At 49.4% G+C, this 25,319-nt stretch overlaps 1 protein-coding gene across 1 annotated transcript in view; it reads left to right on the top strand.

The window, feature by feature from the left end:
• Positions 1-8,020: 8,020 nt before the first annotated feature.
• LOC135915086 (Ig-like and fibronectin type-III domain-containing protein 2) overlaps positions 8,021-25,319 on the top strand; it is a 241,259-nt gene continuing 223,960 nt past the window's right edge. Inside the window, exon 1 of the mRNA XM_065448070.2 lies at positions 8,021-8,573. The gene's annotated coding sequence lies outside the window, so the exon portion shown is untranslated. The remainder of the gene's footprint in view (positions 8,574-25,319) is intronic.

Genomic DNA, 25,319 nt, shown 5'->3' with positions numbered 1-25,319 from the left:
ATTTATGTTTCTAACCATCTGATTTATTTGTTTCGTTGATTTATTTTCAGTAATACAACGTTCTCTTTATGCAGTGAAAGCGTCACGCGTCAGTGACGGTTTCCATCAGTGAGTGGACATATAAATGCTTACGCATTAATGAAAATATTGGAGGACGCTTAAGGCTTCGTCTTTAAGAGTGGAACGTGATAGCATTCAAAGATCCCTGACTGCTTCTCATCAGCTGCAGCTTATGTCACTGTAATGTTTACCAGGAAACGCTAGCTGGCGGCGAGCGCTATGCATGATGGCGTGCTTTCTGGTAGAAGTGTGGCCTCTTGCGTGGGCCGATCCCAGAGATTGTGGACAGCTGCGCCAAATAAATTACATCATTTTCAGTTTTCTGTTATTGTTTCGCACTTTAAATAGTTCAGTCTGAGAAGATTTAACATAAAGGGCATGCACTGTCGGTGTTTTGTATCGTTACTTTTGTTTTTGCGGGCTGTCATTCTCAAGATTCCCTGGAATAACTTTGTCAAGAATGTAAGACAAGGTACGAGCAACTTCAGTGAGAGAATGGTGTGGAAATATAACCCGCATATACCGCATGTCATATAGTAAGGCGGGACGCATACGTAAATGTATACGGGAATTCTCACTCACGGGGAAGTCGGCGCCGGACGCCGACAACGGATCTTCTGCGACACGGGACCCCTCACGCTACCACGTTAGAAGATCCGTTTTAATGTATCCGCTACACGGCGGAATCGAACCTGCACCGAGCGCGGATTTCACGGTGGCGCCAATAGCCGGCACAGCGTGCGCAGTGGAAATCAGCGTGTAGTAGCAGCAGTGTCGCAGAAGAGGAGCGTGGCTGCATTTCTCCCCGCCTCCTTCGCGATGCCCCGATTTCGACCAACCGAATGTACCGTTAAACAACCTCTGAAATGTATTCCGTGCTGCGCATTAATTGAACCCATTTCACACGGATACCCCGACGACAGCAGCCCGACGCTTTAGCAAGCTGCGCCATAAATGCACGGGGTACGCGCCGCTTTTCAATGAACGTCTTTCGCGTCAACGCTTTAGCGAGCTGCGTCATGAGTGCACTGGGTGTGTGCCGCTCTTCAATGAACCTCTTGGCAACTTGGTCCACTGAGTATGTGCTTTTGGGTTTGTGGCCGGGACGGAACAGCTCGCAGCGTTCGCGCGCAAGGGCACGCCACGCATCTAGGAGGCCATGTGGGGACTTGTCGCCAGCGCTACTAGATGGCGCAGCGTGTCCGGAAAGAAGCGTGAGAGAAGAACCCGGCTGCCGCGTGATGCGTTTCTCAGCGCACGCACCGGCGCGCCACGCGTTTCGGAGGCGACACGCAGGTTTCCAGGCGACTGCGCTAGATGGCGCAAAGATTTAATGGGAGCCTGAGAGAGGAGTCCCGTTGTAGTGCACACCCCACACATAAGGTGATTCCACGGTGGAAATACATTTTGTCGCTGTACTCTCTCTATGGTATGGGTATTACCCTCGACAGTAATCGTGAGATTTCATTTCTGTCGAACATGTTAAGCTAAAAAACAAAATTCTAACTGACGAACCTGTCCTCAGCGTTCGAATTGAAAGTGTGAATATTATGGCTGTCCTTGGTGTGGTCTTTAGTAAACATTTAACTTGGACTGATCATGTCAATCACGCTCGTTATAAAATATCATGCTTATTGGAGCTGATCAATGAAGGAAGGTTTCTGCTATCAATTTGGTTGAAAAAATATATTATATTCTATCCTTACCCAGCTGCTTTTACATTCCTGCCTATTCGTATGGGGAAGTGCAACCTATATATACAAACCTAAATTTGTTATTTGTTTTACCAAAAAGGCAATTACAGCAATTGTCAAAGTACATTTAAGTACTGCACAATACTGGCAACCAATATGGCATCTGAATGTATATCGATTAATAACCCTCCGACAAGCAAGAGAGGTTCATTGTTTAATAAAAAACAGACCTAACCTCAGCCTTAATTTGCTTTGTTTCATAACCTGATGTGGTTTCTCTTATGAAGTTTCCGCTTATAATCTCTGATATGTTTTTCGTGGGGAACCCATGATAAGAACCGGACTCCAGTTCTTATCGTGTCGATGGACTCCAGTGGTTCGAACGCACTACACAATTCTGAAATTAAAAAAAAAAAAACCGTGAACCTAATACTTGAGTTTCAGAGTAAAACGTCGTACAAAAATAAAAAAGGGACCGAACTATTACCTATGCTATAATGTAACGTTCTCTCTCACTCTCTCTTTCACTCCCCATTCCCCTCCCCCGTGTAGGGTAGCAAACTGGACTCAGTCTGGTTAACTTCCCTGCCTTTCCTTCTCTCTCTCTCCCTGACTTATTCTGTTCCTATATTTATTATGTTTATTCTTGTTGATGATTTATTATATATATTAAAAAGTTTATCGTTCGGGATCACTTATCACATGCGAGACGTAAATTTATCATTGTGTTTCTTACAACTTTGTAGTGCCTTTATGCCACGCGGCAAGTGCACTGCTCGTTACCAGGAGGGTTGGCTTCGTCAGGCAATGAGCATTTAGCCTACATGCCCCCTGAAGTGGCGATGTATGTCGTATACGATGTTTCATGTAAAGATGAAATTCCATTCAATACGTAAAGCATAAATTCAACGTTCCCAGACAAGCTCAGCAGCTTCGAGAAGCCATTTACGTGCTGCAGAACCATGCACCACAAACTGAATTCGAAATTTCGCCTCAGACATTGTCATAGCGAACAAGGCAGGATGAAACAGGAGAGGCTCACGAAGTCTTTTTACACTTCGACTTGTCGCTCCCTAAATCACAAAAACTTCGAAGGGTCGCATACCGGGTCTCGGTATTCATCAGTCCGGCACTGCGAACAAAGGTTTCGTAAAACTAAGCAAATTTCCACAAGAACACTCCCTCTTATTCGTTGTATAGCATCAAAGCCGCTGTAACACGCACAGAAATATCAGCGTGACGGCTGGTACGTACGTTCGGTCTTGCAACCGCAACGACAAGACACTATTTCAACGATTGACCTTGGTCCCGTAATTTCAGTCGGAGACACATAATCAAGGTGTTTGTGCATTGCAGCGCAGATATGCACGACGACAGAAGAAACGAGACGACGGACGAGCACTGACTTCCAACAAAAAGCTTTATTTTTTTCGGCGACCCGTGTTGATATACGTCACTCATCACATTGCAGATGCGCAATTCACACCCTTAGGAAGGTTAACTCCTTATCTGACAAGTGCACAGATGGCGTGCTGACACACGCAGAGCCAAGTGGCGAAATCATTTCAGTCTCAAATATTCCGAGTGTTAGTTGGTGAGCGCTTCTGCAGACAATGGTACATTGAGCAAACAACGGTTCACAGCCACAGGAACTACAGTGACATGCAATCTAACCATGCGCATGCCTTTCTTGACATTGTTTGTGTGTTCTCTGTTCTCTGTTTGCGTAACGTTTGACCTGTGTACTGTTTGCCACGGGAAAGAGGGATAAAATAAACTACGTTACTAGCGCAGATAACGCATCGGAGGTTACGAAACCGGCATCCTCTACAGTGCTGCGTCTATATAGATATATGATCACGTGGTACACGGCGAGGTACCGCAAAGCAATTTTTAAATTCGTACACAACACAGAGCATATATCGCACACGCTAAACAGTATTGCTTGTGCAAAGTCTCCGAGAAAATAAAATTGAAAGAAGTGTAATGCTGCCGAAGGAAGGCCGTGGGGAAGGAAGGGGGGGGGGGTTGCCACAGGCGCTCGTCGGGGTTGCGGAAACCTGTATGGCGGAAACAGGCTTGGAGAGGAAGGAGGTTGCATGGCAGCTGGTGGAAAGGGTTCGAAGAAAAAATTTTGCCCACCGCCACACTATGGCCACACCACTGACAATCGCGCCAAAGCTGCTCAGGCGATGTGCAGTTGAAAGCCGGATGCGTCAGAACCACTTAAGCGTTGCGCAAAACGCGCTAACCAGTTAGCTTGCGCCACCGCCGTTTTGGTGGAAAACAATGCCGTGTGATTTTATCGGAACGCTAATTTGCAAGCAGACATATTTCTTTTGCGCCCAAGGTGTCAAGTGAGATGCGATCACATATGCCAGGCCGGTGGATGATACAGAACCTGTCCGATCCCTTGAAAGGCGTGAGCAAAACGCGTCGAGTTCGCTGCCGAGTACAGCCAGAGCACGTGCAAGCACATCGACCTTGCAGCTATCAATTGCAGGCCACGCTCGTTCGAATACGCACAGAAGTACGAAATGGAGGTGGTACTTTTTTAGCACAGTTTATGTGTTTGTGGACTGAAAGCTTAAGCTTGAGCATCGGTCCTGGCTCAACGGCGCCGGGCGCCCGTTTGATGCGTCTGTAATCGTCCGTAGTTTCTTCAAGACGTGATCAAGACGCCTGAAGAAAGAAGTAAAAAAAGGGTATGTTAATGCGGTGACCAATCCTCAGTTTTCTTTATTTTCATTTTTTTTTAAGTACCGATAGCTGTTATCGAGGTGAAAGAATTAAGCGCAAGCCAAAGACAAGATTGGAACGGCTGCGACAGCAATCGTTCTCCAGTAATTGTTATCGTGCTGCGGGGAATGCTTCCGGTTACTGACACTTTGCTAATGAACGTGAATCGTACTGGGCGTATTAATGTGCTGGCGATGGCTATGCACAATTTCGTGCTTTGAACAAAGCTACACCTTTCTTTTCTTTAAGTTAGCACTTTAGTCAGCGGAAGCCTTCTCCAGCGGTCGGTTAGCCTTGTTGTTGTGAGCACACGGCCGCGTCTGGAATGCCTTTGAACCGAGCGCCCGCGAACTTGCCGGCGTTAGCGACAACAATACCGCGAACTCTCCTCTGATCTGGCGAGGTGACCGGAGCCCGACCGCCCTGCTCCTCCTCTAACCAGCCGACCGCGATGAGACTCCGCGTGGCATCGGACGCGGTTGCTTGGGTCGGGTCGGCGCGAGGTGTGCGTTCTATGCTAGAAGCAGCTGCGCTGAAATCCTGATTCCCGGACAGATATTCGCGTAGATCGCCATTTCGCCAGAGCGCCACGGCGGAAGCGAAGCCAAGACGATGTTGTAGGACAGAGGGGATTTAATACTCCCCTGTGGCCACTCCACGTGAAACGACTCCAAATTTCTCAAAATATTTACTTGTCGGGCCAAAATGGCGCGGTCGCGGAAGAAGGAGGGAATGAAGCGACGTTACCTGTTATTCCTGTGGCTCACAGTTGGGTGAGAACAAGTACCTGTAGCACGCAATCGTACGCTCTTTAGCAAGTGTCCATAAGACTCCAAGTGCAGAATCTTCCCTGTTATATGTCCAATGTGACTCAATGGATCTAAAAAAAATTTTCCGTAAAGCAGCGCACTAGGAAAAAGACGGTCCCACAAACATAAAAGATGAGGACTCCCACGCTTGTGTGAGCGTCTTTTTTCTAGTGTGCTGCTTCACCAGAATCCTGGATCTCCAATCAGACCATTGATGCCTATTACATAGGATCTGAAACACTGCCTTGCGCACTGAACTATTTAAGCATGATGCGATTTTTTAGTGCGATCGGTGTACCATGCAGGGAATGAACTTTATTCTCCATCACTTTCGTCGTACGAGATGTCGGTGCGACAGATTAATACGAGTCAAGCTTTGCCGCACTTTTTCCCTCTCTTTAGAACTGGTACTGCTTGTGCCACGCGCCAAAACTGTGCATAATTTGCTGAGTGGAAGATTCCCTTGAGGTAGTACAGATCGATGCTCCTGTCTTCTTTCAGTATAGGCTGGTTTACAACGCAAACATTGGAATTTTAGGCCTGATCTTTTCAGTGATGAAATGCTCATTTTCAACGTAAGGTCCCTAGAGTGTGCCCAGGAATGCGCGTAATGTGCACCACAATGCCTACAGTGACGTCTACAGTAGCACCTACGACCCGCATTCCTGCACAGTGCCTCGAGAACATTTGCCCCTTCATTTGTCTTCCCAGCTTTATAATTTTTTCTTCTCTCTCAGACATTTTTTTTTTTCGAGGAGAGTTCTTTAAGACATAATACGAAGTAAAAGGTAATTTTAGATGGTTCCATCTGCACATGTTGCAGGAGTCGGCATTTCGCGCGTACAGGCTGCGTATGGACATCAGCGAGCCGATCCAGGCTTTAGAAGTCACGGTTCCAACAGGCACAAGGCCGTAACACATGGTAGACATCCGGGCCCTGTGCCATTGATTCGCACTCTGACACTTTCGACGACGATGATATGAGAACGATATTCCGAAGCGATAACAACGGCGGCACGGTAATACGACGTTACCATTGCTGACTGACTTGTAAGGCAACGAAGAGCAGAATTTGGGAGAAGAACGCTGAGAATAGGCTGTTTTAGCAGAGCGTTTTTCACGGTCCGCTCCGCTCAGCGGGCTAGCGGAAGCGCAAGTGCGCATGCGCGACCCGTTCAGCAGTGAGCGGGCGAGCGGACGGGAGCCCCCTCTCCGCTAGAAAGCCTTCTCAGCGGAGCGCGGCGAGCGCGTCAAGCGGGTCTAGCGAAGCAAAATGGCTGCCCCCAGTGCTGGTGGCCCGTCCACGAGGTCGTTTGAATCGGGATTTGTAAAGCGCAAACCTAGAGTACACTTTAGGAGACACGAAGATCTTCTATTCGGGAGGTTGTGGCCATGAACCCGTTTCAGAACCATGCCATGTGTGCACGTTTGTTTATGCGGACCACGTTTTAGGTGTACTGAAAGAGCAAAAAACCTTGTCTTGGCTACAACACAGCGTAACGGCTTTGTTAATGTAAGGATTATATACATATATAAGAAATGAAAATGTAATGTATTGCGTGAAATTCCTTCAGACACTTGAGCAATTCCGAATATATTATTTTATTGCGGCAATTCTTACAACTTGAATATTATGTTCATAGCGGTTTTACCTTCTGCGGCAAGGTGGCGCGTCAGGCAAGCACATGCCTTTCGGACGCAGCCGGGCGCTCCGCTAAAACTGATTCTTCGTCCGCCGCTCCGCTAACTGTGAGCGGGTGCGTGAGAGCGGACCGGACCGTCAAAAACGTTCTGCTAAAACACTCTAATGTCTGCTGTGCTGAAGGCCGTGTTGCGAACCGTGCTCCAGTTGGCCTTGAATTAGCCCATGTGAGCAATTAACTTTCAGCCTTCAGTTCTAAGGCTGTGCCAAATTTGGTCTGCGTATCTCTACGCCGCACGTCGCATCGGACGCCATATCTTACATAGGAATCAGTCTAATTATACTGCACAAAGAATTTTGTGATATTAAGGCTATCCGCTTGATCGAGTCATGTCTCACATTCGGACTTTTTTTTTCTGTTTTAGTGCAAATGTTATGTACTATACGCCACTTTGCTGTGTGCTGTATCGCATCCTGTCATCACCGCCAGCTATGCTGTATGTATAGAATTTTATTGCATTGCACTGCATAGTTTAGCCTGCAACTTGTTTATCATAAAGCGACATCGAAACAGAGTCGCAATGTTCCTATGCCCAAGATTTGCTTTCTTAAGTGAGAACAATCTTCACCTACGTAGGTAGCGTCGACAGCTACTCGACGAACGGCGCAATTATGTGCGGCCATGTGGCATTTCTTTTAAATTAGAAAATCAACGTGACACTCGCTTTTATCGTCAGCTAAATAATATTTTTTTTTTCTCGTAAACACGGCACTCCGGCGGTTGCAGTGTCGGGGCTCACGCAATGCTGGGATGAGTCACGGCCTCGAGAGAAATCGTCTGCTCGAGGGCCAAGCAAAACAGAAATTCTCAAACAGGGATTCGCGGGAGCAGAATTTTAATGAACACCCGCTGGCGAGAGGCGCGCTGCCGCGCGCGCCGTGTTTCTGCTCGTCCGCAACGCACAGCCAAGAAAGCCGCACGAGGCGAGTGCGAGAGCGCCGGGGATTGAAGGCGAAAGAAACGAAACCAGCGCGGCGCTGCCGTCGGGCGTCGTTCCGCTATGGCGTCGCCGGCCGTATATTCAATCGCTTGCGGGCGGCCGACCAGTTCAGTCAGTGCTATTCCCTCGCCGAGTGCGCGCGTTTGCCTCCGAAACGTTGCCGCTGGGTCGACACGCAGGGAGAGGGACACTGCCCAGACACTGTGTGTAGAGAGTCGCTCACTTGGCCCCCTGTGCCGTTCGCCGCTGCGTGGGACCACCGCTCCGTGCTGCGAGAACGCAGATACACAACCGTTGGCGAGCCCCACTGTTAGCAGCAGCAGACGACGCGTCCTTCGCGCACAGGTGCCGAGACGTAGCACGCCCGAACCGTGGTACATATCAGAAGACGAGTGCCCGCGCCGCTTCTTTCTTGTTCGTCCTTTTTTGCTGCTGTTATTGTTTCGAGCGAAAGCCGTTTTGGATTTCTGGGCGCCCAAAAAACTCTTTACTGTGACGAGCCGTTGTCGCGGTTGTCGGTCACTGGGTCGTTCCTGACTCTGCCGTGTCGAGAGGACACCGACAGACGAGTGATCAAGAACTGGCTTCGGCGCAGCTTCGGCAGGAGCAGGAACTTCCTCGACGTTTGGTGAGTGATGGTTTCGATCAGTTTAAATATCGATGTCAGGAGCTCTCAGGAGTGGTGACGCGAACGTATATATAGAGTCAGACACAGACGTACACATATTTACCATGCTTGTCATTACCAAATAACGATTTCTTTTCGCGGCAGGCTCAATACCCGCCACTGTTTTCAGTGAATTTCCCGTCGAGTGCGAGGTTTACACCTGACAGCAAGCATGAACCGGTACGTGGGAAGAATTCAAGGGATCAACGATGACCCAGACTTATATCTAAGTCTGTCCGCCATAGTAAATACACATTCAGGGCGCCTTCCTGTGCAGATCACTACGTCAGATAATAGCTGAACGCTACCGCGAAGGTACAGCGATTTTCAGTACAACTGAAACGCGCAGTTCGGCGATAGAAACAAAGTTTAGAGCAACCTTGCCAACACCGCCGGGAGTTCATGAGGAACGCTTTGACGATGCTCCGCTCTAAGACACAGCGCTCAGAACAAAACCTGCGCAATAATTGTGGCGCGTCGGGCAGTGCCTTAAGGGGGAAGAAAAAGCTATTCGAGGGCAGCGCTAATATGCCCCCACCATCAGCACATACCTCTCACTGCACGCCACGGGAGGAATGTTTGACATTCTGACCATTCTACCACTGGATTCACATGCAGCAGTGCAATCGCCGTACGGAGTCAACGAACATCACTTGTTACAGGATTCTTCTAAGAACCTCAATGTTGTAAGCGAGTGGTCGAAGCCTGTTAACGAGGACCCATGTGAGGGCAATGAACTCGCACTCGACTTAAATTCAACGCGCTTCAGTTCCGCAAAGTCCAGAATGCTCGAGTTGACGAAGCTTCACAGTGCTCGCGTTGTTCCCGCCTTTAACTCGTTCCTTGATCGGAGGTTGCCTAAAGGTTGCCTAAGAGGTGAGTAGCTACGAATAAAAGCTAATCTTTTCTCTGCCTTACGCATTTTAATTTCGAAATGCTCACAATGAATGAAACTGCACTAAGCCATGTTAATTTGGTCTAATGTGGCCTCCACGTAACGGAAGCATTTTGAAATGAAATGCTTCTGTTAAGGGAGACCTGCCGGTACATTGAATTTGTGTTTGATTTTCTTTTCCCAACATGTGCGACAGTTGGTATATTCGATAGTTCCTACGAAGGAAGCGGAAATGTTGGGGGGGTGAGGAGTAGAAGTGATGAAAGCAGGCTATCGTGTTGTCTTGTGACAGTTCAATGTGCGAGAATGATGGCGGAGGGGACGAATGTGCCGAGAATCTCGGTTTCGCTGTAGCAGAAAAATGCGCCTAACATGGGCACGCGCTTTCGCATAGACGACCTCGTTCATGGACTCAGTAAGCATTAGCACTGAGGAAATTCATCTGAAACACGCTAAAAACACGTAACTCCGAAAAATAAAGAAATTTTGTGTGCGATAATCTCCCATGGACATGGTTAGACGGTGGACGGTGTTTCCTGCTTGCCATTCACGTCTGGCATTTTTCAAATCGTTTATTCGAACAAGCGGAGATTAAGAAGAAAAGAAAAAGTTTCTTTTCGACCGCTCTTAATATTTTTTTAAGGTTATTTTGAGAACCAACTGAGGATCACGGCCGTCGTTTATTTGGGTTAATTTTCCTGTCATCGGTCATTTATTTGAAGGACGATAGAGAGGTCGCGCCCAGCCAATGCACTCTGGCCAACTCTGCGATGCAGGAAGACGTGCCCCGTCTATCGATACAGAAGTGCGATTTCTGCGTCTGAAGTTCTCGTGCAGTTATTCCTGTACGCTTTGCCAGGACACGCAATGGGCACATTTAGGTGGCTTTAATTATTATCCACGTTATGAAACAGACGCACGCCTTAGAAAACAGGCATTCGGTTTTGGAAAAAAATTAGCGCCCGTATATGCATAAAACCGTCACTCGCGCACTGCACTCTAAATGAGAAATCTGAGCCGGCGATCTCAGGGGTAACGAAGAGGCCTTAAAGCGAGCACGTGTCGAGCGTGCACGTGGGCGTCTGCACGTTTCGGGTCAGCATAAAACGCCATAATTCAAATAAGTGTGCAAAAGAAACAGCCGCACTGCGAAGCCTTTTTCAGATTGGCAGCATTGGATTCGCTGACCGAGTAACTCTCCATTCGCGCTACTCTCCACTTCTGCCGGGTTCTTGCTTTCAAATTATTTCGTACGTGCGTGCACACGAACTCTGAGCCGTCTGGCGAGTGCATTTCGGCTCTGTACACAAGCCGTACAATGTTCACGCCTGCGTAAGTATAGGAAGGTGCGGACGTCCGTCGAATGCTTATTAGCGAAACGTAACTGAGTTCAGCGGTTGAAAATCGTAGATCGTAGAACCGCCACGAAAACGCCAATTTTACTTATCGGTTCTTAGATACTCGTGTCCTGCCCAGGTCTTACATATAGCAGCTGCAGCCACCTGTCCGTCCAAGCCCTGTACTATAGCGAGGCCCGTCACGGAATGTGTGCCTCCTCCTACGCACGTGGTTTGAATCAAGTCTCTGCCCAAAGCAGCGTGAGGCCGACCGGAACGATCGTAAAACGGTCTGGTTCACACTGGGACAATTCTGTAACAGCACGCCACTCGGGCGTATAGTACGGCCTCACGCGCAACGCTTATTATCACACCTCCCTTCCTCCGCTGATCGCAGTGTGCATTGACATATGTCCTTTTGTATGTCTCCGTGAGCTCACATTGTTGCGCTATCTAAGCGGTCATCGCTCGCCGTGCGCTCGGCGCTATATCATACTACAGCTGAAGGCTGCGTCTGTTCCGTGCGCCGCTTTGTAAGGTCGCGGCGTTCCACACTATTCGAGGCGGTGACGCTGGGTATTTATGGTGGGCATTGAAGATCAAAGGTCGATCTGTGGCCATATGTATATATCTATATATATAAACAGCACGAGAGCACACGAGGGCGGCGACAAGTCGTCTGCGTTTGCTCTCGCGCTTTTTCTTTTTTCTCCCCTTCATGTTTGTGAAATGAAGCCACACAGGTCGCCCTGCTTCGCTGTGGTCAGATTCTTGCTCTGCTGCGTCTCTCCTTGCTGCTCTCAGTCGCGTGTACCATGGGAATCGTGTAATTCCTCGTCGTTGTGTGACGTGCTGTTTGTTGAAAACTACGCTTTGCACTTGATTTAACGTCATCGTTTGTACTGTGGAAACGATTTATTCATATATTCGATGCTCTTCGTATCATCTGTGCGGCCACAGCACGCGTGTTTCATGGCTTTGAATTTTCAGGATGGTCTCTTAAACTAAGGGGAACCCCTTCACCCCGCTCCTCCTTTCTTTTTCCATCACTACTGCACGAATAAAAAAAAAGAAAAAGAAAGCTGGGAGGAAGAAGAAAAAAGTAGGGCATGCTCTATAGCAGGGCAGTAAATGCATTTATACGTTACTGTAGAACGAACCCTGCAGTTTACCATACTGTGCACATAGTTCAAGAAACGTTAACGAAACGTAAGGAAGTAGGCACTTGGGGAATCGGGAAGTGGGGCACATGGCAAAGAACACATGCCACCGCGTGTTTGTCACCCGCCAGCCCCTGTAGCTTTGAGGGCCGCGCATACTCAGTCGCAGCGCAAGTAACATGTGAGCTCAGTGGACTGAACGTGACCGAGGGCTCTGGTGTCTGTACCTCAGCTAGTCTGATGTGTGCACATGGCGTTGGTTGCTTGCGCGATACCGAGACGCAGTTCGAGTGAACCCAGCGTCTGACGAGAGTGCGGGAGCCTCAAAGGTCCGCCGGGACAGAGGTCTGACGTTTGGAGAACGGGACCGCGGTCCTGTCGAGTCTCTGAGCGAGACCGCTTCACTCCCGTGCGTCTTGCATTAGCGCAGGCACAAGCCAGGCACAGGTATGAACACCGGCTCCCGACGGTCCAATCGTCGCCACTAGTAAGCCCCAGTGACCCAGACAAGACTGGCTTCGGAGATATACGCGGTCCTGTCAGGGCCACTTCTGGCAAACGCGATTTTGGGTTGCGCATGTACGTATATATCTGTCAGTGCGAACAAGTCTTCCAATGAAGGCGGCCTTTGTTTATTTTTCAGTAAAAACTGGTAAAAAACGCAGGCTATGTTGTCGACAACGCCTGTTTGGCCGTTCCCCTTTGCGTCTTCATCCATAACGAGAACAAAAACTAAGTGAATAAACCAGGTATCTGAGCACGCGCAGGTATAGCGATCGAAGGCCGGTTGATCTGCGATCATGTTATTGTGGCCTCGTTGGCTACTACCACGCTTTCCTGGTTGTCGACCGGGTGCGGCGTGCCAGCCGTAGCGCAAATACTGCCCGTTTCATTGGCACGGTCGCACCGAAGCAACTGCTGCGGTTTGTAACACAGGATCCAAATCGGACCGCAACCGATGCACTTACATCGTGCGCCGAAATATAACCCCTGCGGAAAGTGCAGAAAGTTTCGCCGCTTCCACCTGACCGCGGTCTCCGCCGTGGCCTGCGTGGCAAGCAACGTCGAGGCTGTGCTTCCACCCTGTCGTCGAAGGGCGCTCCGTTTGTTCGGCGTGGTGGTGACCGGGTCGGCCAGAGAGGTGTGGGCGTGTTCCTCAGCGGCGCGGCCGCGAAGACAAAGAGCGGCGGCGCGCACTGGGAAGGGCGGCCACCGGCACGGACGGCGCTGGACTAACGGGGACGCCGAGCTGCTTCTCCCGCAGCCGCCGTCCCCCCCTGGAGGAGAGGCCGCCGCGGCGGGCAGCTCGAGACGCTCACTGCGGGGAAGCGCCCTTGCCAGGCGGCTCGCGATCCCCTCGCAGCGCGCCCGATATCCGCGCCGGCCCATTGTCGAGTCCGCGACCCAGTATTTTTCGACGTAATCGACTGGGATAGATAGTTTGCGCGCACAACTCCGCGGCACTTATATGCTCGCTTGCTCTAGATTCGAATGCGCACCCAGGAAGTGACGTATGTAGACAATCAAGCGCATGGGAATTCGCGAGGGCATAGTGCTCCCGAGATCATATCAAGTATTTCGACATGCAATCGTGCACTATCGCTAATATTTTTCTTGCAAATACGCTCAAATTCAATACAGTTCCCTCGAGCTGCTCTCGAACCCGGGTACTTCAGCCTTGCCAACGGACGTCACCCCAGTTCGTTGCTTTGATTTTTTACGCGGTTTCTCGAGTCGCAACGAGTTGTTCGAATAAAACGGCTGCGAGAGAAATCGTCGGCAAGAAGCACGCAGGAAGACGCGCGAGCAGGCGCGGCAGAAATGTTCACGCGGCAGCCACGTGCGCTCGATCCACGATTAGTGCATCCGCGCTGCGGGTCTGTTCTCGCCGAACTGCGAGAGCAGCGAGAGGCCGCGCGCCACTTGACTGGCGCTCGCAGATCTGACGCATACAGCTTTCGCATTTTAGCAGCCCTCACTAACGCCCTTGGCGCGGCGCTGCGAGTACCAGAGCAGAAAGCTCTGCCCATCATTCCGTATATTACTCCTTTGGGCATTTCGCGTAGTCGTAGCGTCTTTACATGCTGAATATAGAACTGTCGGTAATGAATACGCGAGAACGGCACGAGAAAGAAGCGAGCAGCAGGCTACTTTTTGGCAACAAGGATGAGTGACAGTTCTTGACGTCGTCGATCTATGCACTTTCCTTCGCGTGCAACGCACATTCCTGAACTAAACAGTGTATGCCATATATGTATCTCAAATTAGGTGCGATTTTAATTACTAAAAAAAGGGGGGGGGGAGTATATTAAAATGTAACTGCCTCCAAATTTGCCACTTAAACAACTGTCTCCATGGCGTTGAGAAAAAGTTCATTAATGAACTTTTGTTAATAAGTCTTCCGAACCTCACGTTATTAGCGGCAAAGTACCGTATTTATTCCAATAGAAGTCGACATTGTGTCTTTTTTTTCCCTTTCGAAAATGTGATCACAATTAGCTGCCGACCTATACGTGAACACAGCTAGCAAATGCACCGAGCTAACAGAGTTCTTCCGTCACGCCCGTCGTAAAGCCAATCGGGGGCTAAGTCAGACTAATTCTGCATATAACACGCACTCGACGGCACCGAGGATGACGTGGCATGGAGCGCCGGACGCCTGCGAAGCATGCGACGAGGATGACTTCACGGGCAGTTCCGACGAGGATGCAGCTTGTGGCATCGACTAGCGAGATTTAGTAGCCTAACTTGCGGTAAGTAAAGGTGTGTCATGCTAAAGCTGTAGCATGTATTTTTCTTTTAAATAGGGGTCGATCTATGTCGCAATTAATTTTTTTTATTATTTCTCAGCGAGTTCACTATGTAGGGGTCGACCTATATTCGTGTTCAACCTATTTTCGAATAAATGCGGTATGTCCGCCGCACCTAGTAAGTCCTCTGCGTAACCGCCACATTCCCTGCGCTTATAACTTTTATATGAAATATATCTGTATGGTCTTAAAAAAAAAGAAAAACGCCCTGTATAAGGTGACTCGTTATATGTATGCTGTCCTGTTTTGCGCTATTCGTCAAGACAACAGCAGTAGCCTGGCAACCACGGTCAGCAAAGTCCGGGAGGGTCCGCTATAATTCCCTTTAAAGAAAGGCACGCCCAGTCTATACCTGTACACATACGTGCCTATATACTCCGTTCCATACACAGCAGTCAACGCTGCGGAAGCTACGCAAGAAGTTCAGTCAAGTAAAGTTACCACTCCGCGCGTTCCGTCCATGCTTCGCTGCGCGCCAGCAGGGTTTGCTTGCGCCAGCTTGCACGCGAGGCGCCTTTGCGACGCGTTGCGAATAAAAAGAAAACCCGAAAAGAAAACAAAAATAAAAATTACCTACAACAACGCATTCTGTACACCACAATGTTTGTTTCTCAGGATCAAAACTTGTTGCATTCAATACTGCGCATATATATATGAAAGGAAGTTAACCGAGGGGCCCGATTTTTTGTAGTCGTAGCATGGGAAGCCAACAAACAAAGACACCAAGGACAACATAGGGGAAATTACTTGTGCTTACTAATTGAAATAAATAAATGAAAAATTAATGGCAATGCAAGTGGATGAAAAAGCAAGTCGCCGCAGGTGGGGAATGATCCCACGTCTTCGCACTACGCGTGCGATGCTCTGTGCGATGCTCTAATTTCCAATATGTTGCCCTGTTGTGTCTTTGTTGGCTGCAAAAGAGTACGCATTGGGGCTGGTTGGTTCATGATTACGATACGATTATATATTTAAAAAAAAAACATCGAACTATATCCAAGTGCGAACAAAGCCACTGCGAGAAGCCTACCTAGCCTCCACGGCGTTGACTGCTACGTACGGAACGGAGTATAGGTGCGCGCGCACTGGTTCTGACGTGCACGCACGACGCCTCGCGGCAGGCGAGACAGGGCACTTTCCGGCGGCGCCCGCCCGAGTCGATGCGCGATCACCCACGCGCCCGGCCAATGAATCGCTCCCGTTCCACCGTCGTGTGGCGAATCGAGATTTCGGTGGCACGCCGGCGGCGGCGCGTGGTCGCCCCGAGCGAGCACCGGAACTAGTTTCCGAGTCCGTTTTATTCTTCCCCGCCGATCATTCGGGGATAAGGCAGCCGTGCGTGTCAAGTGGTCTCCCCCTCGGGGCACGCCGCGCTTTGTTTGCTAGTTTAGTCGGACATGCCTCACGGTTTGACCGCGTCGCGTTTCAATGCTCGCGGCGCCTCGCACATATGCGCGAGAGCCACGGTGAAGTAAGTATGCACCCGAAGCCATTGCGTGTGCATGCTGTGTTGGCTTTGGTAAGAATGTGCACGTAAATCTAGACTAAGCCGTGGAGTGTTTCACCTCGCAGCGGTCCCCCGAAGTATGTGTTCACGGGCAGGAGGAAAGACGCGAAACACGGCTGCACGCGCCGCGAATGATTTCTGTCCAGACTGTTAACTTTTTCAATACGATGCATTCGAAGCATACGAAGCTTCGCCACTTGTTTCCATGCGGTTCTTCACTATTCTGACCTCGAAAGCGACTGAACCGACTGGCTGTTAGAAACACGAAAAAAAAACAGAAAAGAAAACAAGCTGTCCTTCTTCCCTTTCTCCCTCTTCCCACAGGAGAATTGGCTCGAAATAAAATAAAGACGTCTAGTCAAAAGCTCGATGAATGCGGATATGTTCAGATTTGATGTTAATGAGAGGAATGATCGCGACCGCTGATGAAGTCCAATCTTAAATTGACGTTCCGAAATCCGGACGGGTTCATCATTAAAGTGACACTAAAGCAAAACACTAAATCAGTTTAGGCAGATAAAGCGTTATATAAAAACTCTGTTTATTTTGAATAATAGGTTCATTATTGGAAGCGAAAGTGAAAGTCAAAGTTGCAGCGTTTCAATTTGACACAGAATCCCCAACGCCGGTACGTCACTGTGACGTCACGAATTGCAAAGTATCTTTTTTTCTTATTTTTCGTATTTAGGTGTCGTTGACTCGGCAAATGTTCCCGAAACACGCCATGTTCAATCTCTGGCTCCATTAGAACGCAATGTAGTCTAGCTTTGCCGCTGAATAATTAACTGGGCCCTAGAAGACGCTGTCCAAATCCATGACGTCACAGCGAACTGGTGAGGGAATTTCAAGGACGCGTCGCCACCCGACTTTTGTTATTGCGCTTTTTCCGGCTTACTAAGCGCCTTATCGTGGTAAGAGCGGTGTTTTATTTTTATTTTTTTGAATTGTTGAAAAGTAATTTACTGGTACAGAAGAAATCATTTTTTCTCCTTAGTGTCCCTTCAACAACGAATTAAACGCGGGCGCCCTGTGCACGATGGCACAGAACGATTCAGGTCCAGTTTTCTTTTCTTTATTATTATATTTCTTTAGCACCACAGCCAGAGGACAACCATCCGTCCGAAACTTGGTAACATGAAGCCATAGTTACCGAGACGTCAACTCACACTGTGGCTCACTGAGTGACCGTAGTCAGCAGGCATATATATGTGCTCCGCAGGGATGTACCATAAGTATTCGGCAAGCATAGACCGGGTGTTTTTGCGAACACTTTCAAAATATTTTTAAGACTGCCTGTGGCAGATAGCACAATTCTGGCCCTTGAGCTGGTCTACTCGAAGAGGCGGACATGCACAAGAAATTGAAACGCATAACCAACTAATTAACAAAACATTACTAATTACGTTTTCAACTAATTACCTTATCGCACATATTGCAAGTTACACATTCTAGCCGGGGAGTTCGCAAGGCTGATCTATCTGAAACGAATTATCAGGATGACACCAGTTTGGAAATATAATTGTCGAACTCTGCGGAGAAATGCATTGGCGTTCCAGTTACTTTCGTAATTCAATGCATAAATCGACGTTTTGTCAAGAAAATAAGCGGAGCGACAGTCCACTGTTACCGGAAGTTTTACGGCGCGTATCGCGTAAATTGTATCATCTATAGAATTGTTTTCAAGTGCATATGCCTTGCAGTCGTCTCACCCGCTAGAACTTGTAAATTGCCATATGTGCCATAAGGTAATTAGTTAAAAACTTAATTAGGAATTTTTGTGGTAATTAGTTGATTATGGATTTCAGTTTTTTGTGCCAATAATATCCGCCTCTTCGAGGTGACGAGCTCAAGGACTAGAATGGTGCCATCTGCCACAGGTAATTAAAAAAAATTAACTGAGTGTTCGCTGAATATGTGCTTGCGTACCTCAGCATATTTTCTACGCCAAGTCTTTCCGGGCCGCAAGGCGCGGAAAAGCGCAGATTCAAAAGATAACCGCCGCGCTGCACCCGTAAGCCTATGCTCTACTTCACTAAAGCTTCGCAGAGTGTCAGGAGCTAGAGCCTGACGCCAACCATCGGGAGTCAAAATTCCGACCACGTTAAAACATGTCGTCGATTGGCAGCGGCCGCGCGGAAAGCAATCGTTACTCTCAGTGAGACGATACATATCTGTGGCGTCGGCCAATCCCTAGGCACCGTTACGTGCGACCGATCGTTCTGTACCTGGCATTGACCTCGCGTATGGAGCCTCGATAACGTTGCGTGCTTACAAGTGATAGCGCAGCGCCCGCCATATATGAATCAGCGAGCGAGTCTTTGAACAAAAAATGATCAAGTCGAAGGCGCACAAGGAACTTAGCTGGAGATGAGGCGCGGAGCACTATACAGAAATTGTGGGCAATGTTGAAACTTGAGCTACTGGTAAGTCTTGAAACAACAACAACAACAACAACAACAACAACAACAATAACAACAATAATAATAATAATAATAATAAGCGAGGTTTCTCGTACAAATAGTAATATTCGGATTGTTAGTAGTGTTAGTAGTTCTAGTAATAATTCGTTGTTTAAATAATAAGGAAAATGAAGAAAGAAAATTGCTGCTGACCGTGCTGCAACTATCTAGCGCAGCCTACTGGCACCCAAACGGCAGTCAACAGAGGGAGGAAGGCGTTTGGGTGTAATAAAAGGACAGGGGGAGAGGATAGCCGGCAGGATGGAGAGGCGTGACGAAACTGTTTACGCGAATTATGCCGAATTAGAGTACTCGGCGACAATTCTCCAGCAGTCGAGAATTCTTGAACACGTGCCGCGAAATCTTAAGTAAACGGGCATTTTTTTACATTCCGCCCCTCTAAATGGGAACGCGCGCGGTTCGCTACGTTTCGTGACCATGTGCTCAGCGTCATAGCCACCGAAGGACCCTGCGAGGAGTGTTTCTGAGGAGGAGGAGGAAAGAGAAAAGAAGAAGGCAGGGAGGTTAACCAGAATAACGTCCGGTTGGCTACCCTACACCGGGGGAATGGGAAAGGGGAAAGCAAAGACCACAGGGAGAGAGAGGAGGGAAGGAAAGAAGGAAATTGCGGCAAGTTCGCTGACGCGTGTGGTTTTACAGAAATTGCCTTAATAGTCACAGGTGGTCGCACAAACCCGTCGTCCTTAAGAAACACAAAAGGGCCTTCACCGCTTTATGGGCCGACGGGCGATGGGGGAGGTGTTCCAGCAGCACCTGCACAGAAAGCGGCCGATTGTCCAGTTTTTGGAAAGCTTTGGCAAGTTCTTGTCTCTCTAGGGCATATCTTGGACAGTGGCACAGCAGGTGGTCGATGTTTTCTTCGGCGCCACAGACTTCGCATGCTGCACTGTCAGTCACTCCAATTAATGTAGAGTATATATGCCTTTGTGAAGGCCACTCCTAACCAAAGGCGACAGAGAAGCGTAGCTTCACGTCGAGGAAGTCCGGGTGGAGGTCGGAGCTGCAGGGAGGGGTTTAGTCGATGTAGTCGTGTCAGTCGTAAGTTTTGCGAGTTCCACTCGGTCACTGTGAGGCTACGTGCCAGGTGTCGAAGCTGCCTTGCAGCGTCAGTCCTCGAAAGCGGAATCGGAACGCTGTGCTCTTCTTTATGAGCTGTGCGAGCAGGCTGCGGTGTCCCGTCCACTCGAATATCCGCGCACAGGTGGAGACACACGCACTGCTTACAGAGAGAGAAGAAGGAAAGGAAGGGAGGTTAACCAGACTGAGTCCAGTTTGCTACCCTACACGAGGGGAGGGTAATGGGGAGTGAAATAGAGAGAGAGAGACCGGTGCTATATACAGGCATGTGCACTCTCGCGAGGGAAGCCCGACGCCCGATCGGTGCGGCGCAGGCGACGCCGAGCGCAGCGCTTGCGGTTCGGAGGAGAGAACCACTCCCGAGGGAGAGGAGGGGCACAGCTCGCGTGTGCGTGCCATATATGCGATCGTTGCTGGGTTGCGTAGGCTGCTTTATCGCGCGACCGCCAGCTCCATTTTCTCCGGCTGGTTCTATTGTCCGGCCTCCGGCGCTGGCGGTCGGCGCAGTTACAGCTCCGAAGCGGAGCACCCGATATTTCTTTCATTTTTATTGTTATTCCGCTCTCTCGCGCTTATTCGCGGTCTCCTTTCTTGCCGCCGTCCAGTCGTGCACTCTCGCGTCTGTGCGGAACGACGCGTGCAAGGAGCCTTTCTTGCGCGATACGCACTGCGCGCGTGGGTGGCGGCCTTCTCCGCGTGCAGCCCTTCTCCAGCGTAGCGTACTTCCGTTCTTTCCGCAGAAATTTAGAGAGTACTGACGGCAAAAGCCACTTGTCCGCAGGACGTGCGTCAACCCACGGAGGTAACGTGCATACGCCCCAACTCGCGACTTAGCTTGGCGAGCCAGCGTTCGGGTCCCGCTATACGCTCAGTTTGGAGAGAGCTTTTAAGCGCGAGCGATGGGCTCGATGGAGCCGCACTGCAACGTTCGCGCCAACTGCGAATACCGCCTTGCGCAGCGTGGCACTCGCGGATTATGTGTTTACCTCGCAGAGTCTACTGAACGCCTTGGCTGGTTCTTAATAATAGTGGCAAGCCCTAACAAAAGGGGTGCCTTTTTCTCCATTTACTATTTGAATCCCGCGAAAAAACAACGCAGTCGACCGTCTCACGCTTTGCCTAAAACAAAACGTACTCGAACGACGGCTATCCCTCATTTCGTGCGAGGAGCCTTTATGTAACCGTTTGTTCTTGGGAAACTTTTGGAAGGCTTCACGCTGGTATACTGTACCGCGGCACACGCAGACAAGCGCTTCCAAGCCGTGCACGCCAATCTTGTTGCCCTGTGGGAATCGCGCCGTGTATATGAGGAGCCACTTTTTCACGTCCAGTGTAATAATCGTCATCATCCCCGTCGCGTGGAAGCCCTTGTCTTCCACGAGCTACAAGTTGCATGGTGGTCTTCACAGCCGTGCTGAAAGACTATGCGCTAAGGCGTGTCTTTGCTCTTGAATTCAATAAGCTTTTTCCTTGTACTTTGACGTCAGCAATATGTGACTGGTAGGTCTGAGAGAGAAGGCTATGATTACTTACGAGGTCCAAGGAAATCTCCGTACGCGGGTATTTTTGCACGCCGCTGCGCATCAGAGAACCTAAACCACAACCTCTCACTCATCACCGGATCGAGGACTCCATAGTCGCTGATCGACCGTGGCGAAGAGACCAGATGAAGAGGCAGGTTGCCATTTGCAATATTCCTCGCGCCTCTCTCCCATTCGACACACAGTCAAAACGAAGAAAAGTATGCCTTTTTTTTTTGCACCTCGCGAAAGTAATCGGTTGTTAAGGTACCGGCTCTACCCTTTCTCTATCGCGCGGCGCCAATTTTGGCAACAACGACGAGGCGCGACAACTTTCGTGGGTGATTACTATGAATCGCGCGGCATTGAAACTTGTCCGTAGCACGGCTTTGGTCGCGTGCAGCGCGCGTATACAGCAACAACGAAACAAAGAATGAAAGATACATTGGCAGGCGTGCACCCAATTCTCAAAGCGCGCGGCGCTAGAGTTTAGCTCACGCAGCCGTATGTGTTAGTGGGCCATTCAGGAAACGAGCGTCGGTTAATTGCCGGCCGTTGCAAACTGCGGCACAGAACCCCGACTACCGATTCTTCGGCCGCCAAGCAGGAGCGAACAAAGAGAACAGCGCTAGGAGTGGTTACGGATTCGTTCGTTTCTGCAGCTCGACGCGCAATCATCGTCGCCTTTTCTTCATTCTCCTTTGGGGTCTCTCCAAGCTCTACGGTAGCTGTCTTCACACGAGCTCGCTACTACACCTCACAGTGCTTGTTCAACGCGCACCCACCGCCCCCCTTTTCTGGCCTTTGCGTCTGCGCTCTGTCGAAACAACGAGCACGCGTCCGAAAAAAAAGTAAAAATAAAAAAAAAGCGTGCGCTGTTCTCGGAGGAACGGTGTGAACGGCATCGGCTCACGACGAGGCATTGGCGCGACCAGAAGTGAGAGCTATTTTTGAAGCGCGTCCATTAGGAGTGTACGAGAAGAGGGAATTAGTGGTGCTGGTGGTCTCTCTAGTGTATGGCGGGGCAAGTTCGAGCGGTGCCACTCGTGTGACGCGGAAGAACAACAACAACTGCCATCGCGGCCGCTCGTCGCCGGGAAGCCCCTGAAATACTCGCCTCGCGTATATAGACGTTCCCCACACTGCAGCGCGCTGAGAACTGCGGCCGCGTTTAGTGCGCCTCTGATCGGATCGCCCGATAGCGGCGGCGAACAAGGTCGCGAAACAACGCTCCGACGCGGAGAGCTTATTTTCGAAAGGCCGTAATAATAAAGGGGAGGGAGGTGGGGCGTGCACCTTCGTCTGTCTCGTGCAAATAATTGTCTCCGCTTCCTGGATTTCTTTCTGGGAGAAAGAGGGGGGACACTGACTACGGAGCCGCTGGTATGGATCACGTCGAAGCTCACTCCAGTTGCACTTTTCTCTAACGTGCATTTCTCTACTTCATGGTTAATTATCTAGTTTCGATTGTGAAACATTTGCCATTGGAATGCTTGTCAGTATAGAGAACGAGAGAGAGAAAGTGAACGCGCTTGACTAATGCATTTCTGGTCAGTTGTCCTTGCTTGTCTTGTATCTCTCACCCGTTACCGTAGTAGGGAGAAAGAAGAAAAAAAAAACTAAGGCCGCATCCACACTCAACCTAAAACATTTAACATAGAGTAAGAGAGGGTTCCCCTTAACTTGGGGGTCGCAGGTTTATATATTTGATTTGTTTCGTTTCATGTTTAATTTTCTTATCTTGCATATACTTTGTTATTTATGATTAAGAAAGTATACGCTAATTTACATTCATCGTCTTCGACGCCGCAACTCACTGCATGTACTTTTTTTAAAATGTAGAAAGCATTCTTGGGAGTACGTTTTCATACAGGAACTGAGCCGGTACGGACAAATACGGGCGTCGCCACAGTGGCAGACACATATGTAGCCATGTTGTATAGGACAACACCAGTTGTCCTGCACAGTGGTCGCGTCTACAACGGTTCATAAACAACGCTGCTGTTGAATATATATATATATATATATATATATATATATATATATATATATATATATATATATATATATATATATATATAATATATGGTACGCTATCGTCGCTTACGTTCAGCGAAAAACAGGCGGATGCCGCCGCGCGCTCGCCGCGTATCTGCCAGTGTTGCGAGACTATAGCAATGTGTTTTTGGATAAAAAAAATTAAATAGGCTTTCTATTGCATTATTTGTTGTTAATGACTAGGCGACTTGGAAAAACGTTTCATAGAGGCAATTACAAACGATTTCCGCACATTTCATTGAGCAGCAAGCATTTTAGCGGGCTGGCTTCACGCCGTCTGGCTACGTTCAGCGATGGCACCGCGGAACGCAGGCGTTGCTGAAGGTTTGGTGGTTCTCCAACAACGACGTTAGTTTGCTTTGTGTGAAGAACACACTGTGGTTATCCATTTTTACTTCAGTTTCAGTTGCCGTTTTAAAGCCACGTCCAATAACAAGCATTTAGTACTGCAGCCGGACAGGATAGAATTATCGATATTCGGCGTGAAATCAGCGGCTCCCGTTCTCGATGCCCCAAGCATTCCGTGCGCCACCTGGGCCCACACAGACGCAAACAGCCAGAAGACCAGGCATGGTCGGCTTCTAACTATAGTCTGTCGTCACTCTTTTCCCTCAAGGCACTCGAGCAGAAGGGGTTTATGGTTGTAGTAGAGCAGGGGTGGTTTCTGACAGAAGAAGCACAAAACCAAACTTTACAAGCAGGCGTGCCGACAGCGGAAAAAAGAAAAGCTGCTTCAGGTGCCGCGAACGAGAAACCGTTTTGTCCCTATATCCGAACCCACGTGGACGCCACCACACGCAAAAAAAAGGCAGTAATAAGAAAAGCAGTACAATGCACACACTATTTTGTGCCATGGAACCGTCGATCGGGTTGGTAAGAAAATTGCGCCGCACTTATAGTTATGATCTGTTTAGTGAGCACCTCACTTAAGTTTGTAGACGAAAAATACGGTTACACAAATTTGTACCACCATTTCCATGCTCTCAAACATTCAATATTCGGCTGTAAGGATCAACGGTGTGCCTTTCACACGCAGAGAGCCCGAAAGTGCGCAGCCAAACTTGACCAAACGCCCGCATTCCGTCGCTTCAGCGCTGACGCGCGACGGATGCTCCGATGGAAAAGGAAAAATACGCAAAAACGTTCGACGGCTCCCATAGAGTTTGCTACTATATTACTGTATGACGGCTCCCAACCAGCTGCCGGAAGTCGGAGGGAGATCGATCGTCGCGACGCCTGGTGAGCGCGCGAGGCTCTTCCGCCACTTCCGACTGATTTTCTCTGGGCGGAGTTTCTTCCGATCGGACCGGATAGCCGGCAGGAGTCAAATTTTTGGACGCCGAGGGGCGAGCGTTCGCCACCGGGCGAATTTCGTCGCTTGCATGCTTATTTTCCGCTCCATGTATCCCAGGCTCATTAGGTGCCCGTTCCTGCGGCGACCGTCGGTGTAACTTGTAATAGAGCGAACGAGCACAGCGTTAGATGAGAGCGAGCGCGGCGCGCAGCGGGGTCCGAAAAAAGTGGCGAGAGAGAAGAGGCGTGAGGAGGAAAGTGGAGAGGAGGGTGCAGCGGAGCCATGAGGCGGAAAGCTGAGTGTCGTCGGGTGACCAGGCCGCGGCGAGCGCCAAAAAAAGGGGCTTGCGTGGGCTTCGGACCTACTGCGCATGCGCATGCATGCACTAATGCGCTCCGCACGAGCCACGCGTTCCCCTGTTTACGCTTTCTTTCTGAACAATGAGCGACGCTACCGATGGAAAGGCTTCGTCTGCCGCTGCTGCTAAAAAAGCTGCCCGAGCAGAGGCTCAGCGCCGCCGCGGAGAGGACCCTGTTGTTCTGAATCAAATTTCAAAACACCTAAACAGC

Source organism: Dermacentor albipictus, chromosome 1 (genome assembly GCF_038994185.2).
Source record: "Dermacentor albipictus isolate Rhodes 1998 colony chromosome 1, USDA_Dalb.pri_finalv2, whole genome shotgun sequence".
Lineage (NCBI taxonomy): Eukaryota > Metazoa > Arthropoda > Arachnida > Ixodida > Ixodidae > Dermacentor > Dermacentor albipictus.
The sequence above is the reverse complement of the archived record's forward strand: the minus strand, read 5'-3'. Positions and strand labels throughout refer to the sequence as shown.